The sequence below is a fragment of the Mus caroli genome, chromosome 14, assembly GCF_900094665.2.
Source record: "Mus caroli chromosome 14, CAROLI_EIJ_v1.1, whole genome shotgun sequence".
Taxonomy (NCBI): Eukaryota; Metazoa; Chordata; class Mammalia; order Rodentia; family Muridae; genus Mus; species Mus caroli.
Genome location: NC_034583.1, coordinates 4,638,405 through 4,644,404, shown reverse-complemented (window position 1 = coordinate 4,644,404; position 6,000 = coordinate 4,638,405). Strand labels below are relative to the sequence as shown.

At 44.3% G+C, this 6,000-nt stretch overlaps 1 protein-coding gene across 3 annotated transcripts in view; it reads right to left on the bottom strand.

Moving 5' to 3' along the window:
- Positions 1 to 6,000, bottom strand: part of Ptprg (protein tyrosine phosphatase receptor type G) — a 681,254-nt gene that overhangs the window by 649,004 nt on the left and 26,250 nt on the right. The window contains exon 1 of one of the 3 annotated variants that reach the window (XM_029468960.1): positions 2,584 to 2,641. The exons of the other annotated variants lie outside the window; for them this stretch is intronic. The gene's annotated coding sequence lies outside the window, so the exon portion shown is untranslated. Of the gene's footprint in view, positions 1 to 2,583; positions 2,642 to 6,000 lie in introns of those variants that run through there. 3 annotated transcript variants of the gene reach the window in all.

The window sequence follows — 6,000 nt, the reverse complement described above, 5'->3', positions numbered from 1 at the left end:
TACTGCACACAGGGACTGGACTACTGCACACAGGGACCGAACTACTGCACACAGGGACCGGACTACTGCACACAGGGACCGGACTACTGCACACACACAGGGACCAGACTACTGCACACACACAGGGACCGGACTACTGCACACAGGGACTGGACTACTGCACACAGGGACTGGACTACTGCACACAATGACTGGACTACTGCACACAGGAACTGGATTACTGCACACAGGAGCTCTGATGCCTACTTTTATTATGCGAGTTGTTATCATACAAGAAAGTAGCCCCAGTAGGAAGCTTGAAAGCACTGAGTGATGTTAAGAATTGAACTTTGTCCTCCCTGTAAAAGACATGTAAACTCTGTTACCCCAACATCTCAGAATGGCACAATGACGAGGTGATTGCGAATACAAATGCTCAAGAAAAAGAGGCCCTGGAATGGGCTGGGCCCTGCTAAGGGTTAAATGCAAACTGCTTCCATGGGCTATGTTCTGAACTCTAGGTCTCTAGCACAGGGTACTGTTTTGGAAGGTTGTGGAAACAGGCCAGTGAGGAAGGGCTGTCAATGCAGTGAATCAAAGAGACCATTATGCCTGGTCTCTCTGCTTCCTGGTCAGCCTTGAAAGAGTAACTCTCCTCTGTTGTGATAATGTCCTGCTCAAGTGAAGGATGACGACAGTCAACTGAGCCACCCATAATCCTGAGTCCAAATAAACCTCTGGCCAGCCTGTCTGTGCTGGGTGTGTTGGTCACAGTGACATGGAGAGGTGAGGAAGATGTACCCTTAACTCATCTACTTTGATGAGTGTACTGGCTAGTTATGTGTCAACTTGACACAGCTGGAGTTATCACAGAGAAAGGAGCTTCATTTGAGGAGATGCTCCACGAGATCCAACTGTAAGGCATTTTCTCAATTAGTGATCAAGGGGGAAAGGCCCCTGGTGGGTGGGACCATCTCTGGGCTGGTAGTCTTGGGTTCTGTAAGAGAGCAGGCTGAGCAAGCCAGTAAAGAACAACCCTCCATGGACTCTGCATCAGCTCCTGCTTCCTGACCTGCTTGAGTTCCAGTCCTGACTTCTTTCAGTGATGAACAGCAATGTGGAAATGTAAGCTGAATAAACCCTTTCCTCCCCAACTGCTTCTTGGTCATGATGTTTGTGCAGGAATAGAAACACTGACTAAGACAATGAGTGACACCAAGTCCTCATCCTCAAGTGAGAAACCAACTGCGAAGAGTGCCTCAGAAGAGATACACACAAAAACAAGCATGCCAAGAGCAGGTGGTATTCTGAGAGGGTGTGTACCATGGCATGCCACAGGCATAGCCTCCAGAACAAAGACAGTCAGATGTAGTGAGATTTATGATGAACTTGGGGTATTTATTACTTCTTAAATATATGGCAATTGAAACTTTACACAATTCTGTATTTTTACTGTAGACCAGCTTTCAAATTCCTGAATATGCAACAAACTGCTCTCATGGGCACAGGCAGTGACCCATGAAATAGGCAAAGAGCAGAAGGGAAGCTCAAAGCATACTCTGCAATCCCAATACCTCCAGGCCCTAGAACATGACCTGAAAACCCAGCCCCTGTGCAGACCAGGGCTTGACCATGTCCACTATCCCCCCCATAGCAGACCGACATTGTTTGCTGTCTTCCTAGCCGTGGCATGGTATTCCAACCTAGCCTCATGTAGAAGCAGAACACAGCAGCTGCGTGACAGTGACAGACAGTGCTCAATTAATTAAACCAGTTTTACTGCAGCTGAAACCATGGGCCTACTTTCTCGCTCATTCCATAAAGCGTGCGTGGCAGTTGGAGTTTTTTTACCAATATGGGAGTAATTTGAAATCAATTTCCCTGTCTTGGATGAACAAGGGACTGTTTAGTGTGACCCACAGAGAGAATTAGAAGCCTGTTTTTGCACAAGGCAGCTTGTGCTTTACCTGGCTTCAGAAGAATGGGCTATGTGACTGGTGGGGTCCCCTGAGGAAGTGGGTCTTATGCTGCTAAGGACTGTGTTCCCAACTATTTCTGGGGCATCTGAGCTTCTTTCTAACTATAAAGTGGGGGGGGGGGTATTATTGTAACCTTCTTACTCTACTAGCACATGCTCAGTGACCAATGACCATGAGCTAGGCACCCTGGAGACCCAAGTGAGTCTTTTGGCAGGCACAGTCTGACCACAGGCTGGAAAATGACTTCAAAAACAGCCTACAAGACTCCAGCACCACAAATCAGTAAGTGGCATCCCAAAGCCAAGACAGCCTCCCATTCTACCACTATTTCCTAGTGATCTGGGCCTTGGTCTCATGCGTGAACAAGAGAGGGTACACACATGTGTGCACATGTGGATGTCTACCTTGTTGTCTGAGACAGTCATTCACTAACCTGCAACTCACCAAGAAGGCTGGCTAGCTGGCTGGCTGGCAAGTGAGCCCCAGGGATCTGCCTGTCTCTGCCTTCACAGCCATGGGATTATGGGTCATGGCAGCCTGGTTACAGGGCTCGGTTATCATGGTTGAGTAACAAGCACTTCATGGGCTAAGCCACCTCCAGACAATCTCTAAGAGGAGGACAGACCTGAAAATGAGGCATCTGCTCCACACCACCACCGGCTTGCCTTCCCTGCTTTAAATGTTCAACGCCAGCTGATGTTGCAGAGTGTTTGATCCCCAAGATTGTGTTACCTACTGAAAAGAAAAATTGTTTCTAGTTGTGGTGTGGCTCAGCCCTCTAGATGGAATACAGTCACATCCTTAGTACCTATCTTCAATCCCAAACAATTAAAATAAAGTTAGTTTGTAGAAGGAAGCACCATGTTTGGAAGTGATGTCTAATTGAGTGGCAGACAAAGTGATGAATCAGAGAAAGATTTGACAAGATAGGATACGGCCAACTCTCAAGAGGAGAGGAAAGGAAAACTACTTAAGGGGCAGTGCAGAAAGAGAAGAGGAGTCAGTTTTACTGGGACAGTTGTACAGAGACAGTTTGCAGAGAACAAGCTAGACATAGGTAAAGACAGAACAAGCCAGAGTATGAAGAAGTCAGGAGATTGAAACATATTGCCAAGTTAGTATGAGGCCAAGCAGAGCATTTCAGAAGAACAGAAAAGAGCCAGACTGAATCAGTCAGCTTGGAAAAAGAGTTTAAAGCAGAACCACTAAAATGAACCAGCCAGCCAGAGCTCAGAAAGAACAAAAAAAGGTAAGCTTATTCAGCAGTAAGTCTCACAGGCTGAAAATCTTCTAGGCCTAGATAAGATTGTACAGAGGCCAGAAGCTTCCAGGACTAGACCTAGGTTAGAGACAATAAACCTCGGAAATGACAATTACATCAGGCAAACAAAAGGTACTTTTACAAACTGACTTCAGAGAGACCCATTTAAAAGAAGATGACAACCCTACCTGCCAAAGCCCTGCCTCCAATCACTCCCAGTTTCCCTTATCCCTCACTTCTCCCTGACACTTAGTTCCATCCTCCAGGTATTATCCGTTGGTTTTTGTCACTTTTTTCCTAGGTGTTAAAATCCACACCACAGGAAGCACACATACACTTTCATGCCATGGTTTCTCTGACTTCCCTGACTGTTATGGATAAATCAGCTCATAGAAGAAGATTGCATGGATCAGAAGTCTGATTTGATTAGCAATGATCCTTTTTAAGGCTTTTGATTCTTACAGTATCCAGTACAATTTTAATCACAAAATGGGTTCTACTACCAAATACAATATTAAAGACATCTACTATATGGACTTTTAAAACAAAAAAACACAGCATCATCAAACTACAGTAAGAATATTAAGTCATAGTCAGTGCCTAGCTCCGGCTTGGAGATATCCTCAATTGGTAGTGTTTGTCTACCATGGAGGAAGCCCTTGGTCAGACCCCCTTACCACATAAAGTGGGCATGGTGGTGCACCCTTGTAATCCCAGCATGAGAAAGGAAGAAACAGACGAATCAGAAGTTTAATATGGTCCTTAGGTACACAGCCAGTTTGTGGCCACAACTCACGTATAGTGTCAGCCTGTCCAAATTACCAATGACGAATCCTTTGAATTGCCCTAAACATGCAGTCTATTTTCTGTGATAACATCCTGAATGTTGTTGTAATTGCCTCCCGCTGAGCTTGATTGAAATCCGAGTCTCCCTGCTTGGGACTGGAGATTATGCTCACTATGCTTTGGAGACCCAGAAGAAGAAGACGAGCAGAAGATTGTGCAGTGTGTCCGTTTGTCTCAGGTTTGCTTCCTTCTATTGTAGTAATGAGACCGCTACAGCCATTAGGAACGCGAATGCATGTGTTTGCTGTGGTGAAGAATGCGAGGAATGGAGCACTGAGAGGCTCCACCACACAGCAGAGCGCTGCTAATTTTGAGCGTGTAGGTTGCCTGGTTGAGGCCAATATTATTAGAAAGTCTAGAGACACAAAGCTAGTAACTTGTGTTCATGATGGATGTGTCCCCCAAAACATCCTGTGACCTATGACCTCAAATAACTGCAAGCAGACTGAATTGAGTTGAGATGACCTGAAGCCAAGATGATTGGTATTCTTATAAAATGTGGAAATGTGGGGGACACGCGCACAGCCATGAAGGCAAACATGGAGATAGTTCTGCCAGCAAAGGTAGCCTATAACGTCCTGGAGGCTAAGACAAGCATTCCACAGAAGCAACCAGCCCCACCCATCCCTTGATCTCAGAAGAGTGAGAGAATACATTTTGTTGAATCAAGATAATACATTTGTATTGTTTCAGAACAGTGAGATAACGTCTGTTGTTTCTGCCACACCAGAATGATGTACTGCTATGAAGGCCCTGGCTTCACACTAATCCACCAAAGAAATGCACACTGTTGCCTGCATCTTCACTATATATGATTGTCACACCTAACTTCCTGGGCGATAGTCTGGTGACCCTGAGACTTAGACGCAGGCCTCGAACTCACAGAGATCCACCTGCCTCTGCTGGGTACTGGAATTAAAGATGAGCACTACCATGCCTGGCCCTTAAAAAAAAAAAAAAAAAAAAAAAAATTTTTTTTTTTTTTTTTTTTTTAAAAAGAGGGTTTCTCTGTGTAGCCCTGGCTGTCCTGGAACTCACTCTGTACACCAGGCTGGCCTCGAACTCAGAAATCCACCTGCCTCTGCCTCCCAAGTGCTAGGATTAAAGTTGTGCGACACCACTGCCCAGCTAAAAAAATCAATTTTAAAGTGCACATTTTCCAACTTTTTTTCAACACAACATTTTTTTATTACATTTGTATTGATTCTCAGGAAATTCATATCATACTTCCCATTCCTCCCATCTCAGAATCCATTCCCCATTACTAAAACCAATTACTAACTGTGAACAATCACATTTTTCTCTAAAATTAACTGTCTTCCTACCCAGAGGTGTTTGGTTTTGTTTTGTTTCTCCAGAACAGGACACAGGTAAAGTAAATGAGGACTGCATAGCTTCCTTTTTTACAATGCTCTTGGGGGCTGAAGAAAGAACTGGGCAGTTAAGAGCACTGCTCCTGCAGAGGGAGGACCCATAATAGGTTCCCAGCAGCCATGTGGCAGCTCAGAACCATCTGCCACTCCAGTTCCAGGGGAATCTCTGATGCCCTCTTCTGGCCTCCTCAAGACACTGCATGAACATGATACACATAGACAAGCACATAAAAATAAATTTTTAAGGAAAACAAATAGGTAAAATCAAGGTATTTTCCATGTCTTCATTAAAAATACAGTGATGCTAATGTTTTATCAGTGGTTTCTTCAAGCTTTATTTGTTGAGAAGAAAACATAAAGAAATCCTGCATAAAGTTATCTAAGTTTTGACTGTGATGTAAATGTTAATAAATTTCTTATCAATTATACAAACCAGTTACACAAAGCTGTAAAACTAAGACTCTATAAAGCTGTAAAACTGTACACAAAGCCACTTGTGTACAGAAATGTTAATTTCAGCCATGGTCGATCCTCCCTACCCCTATAAAATAAACAATGTAAT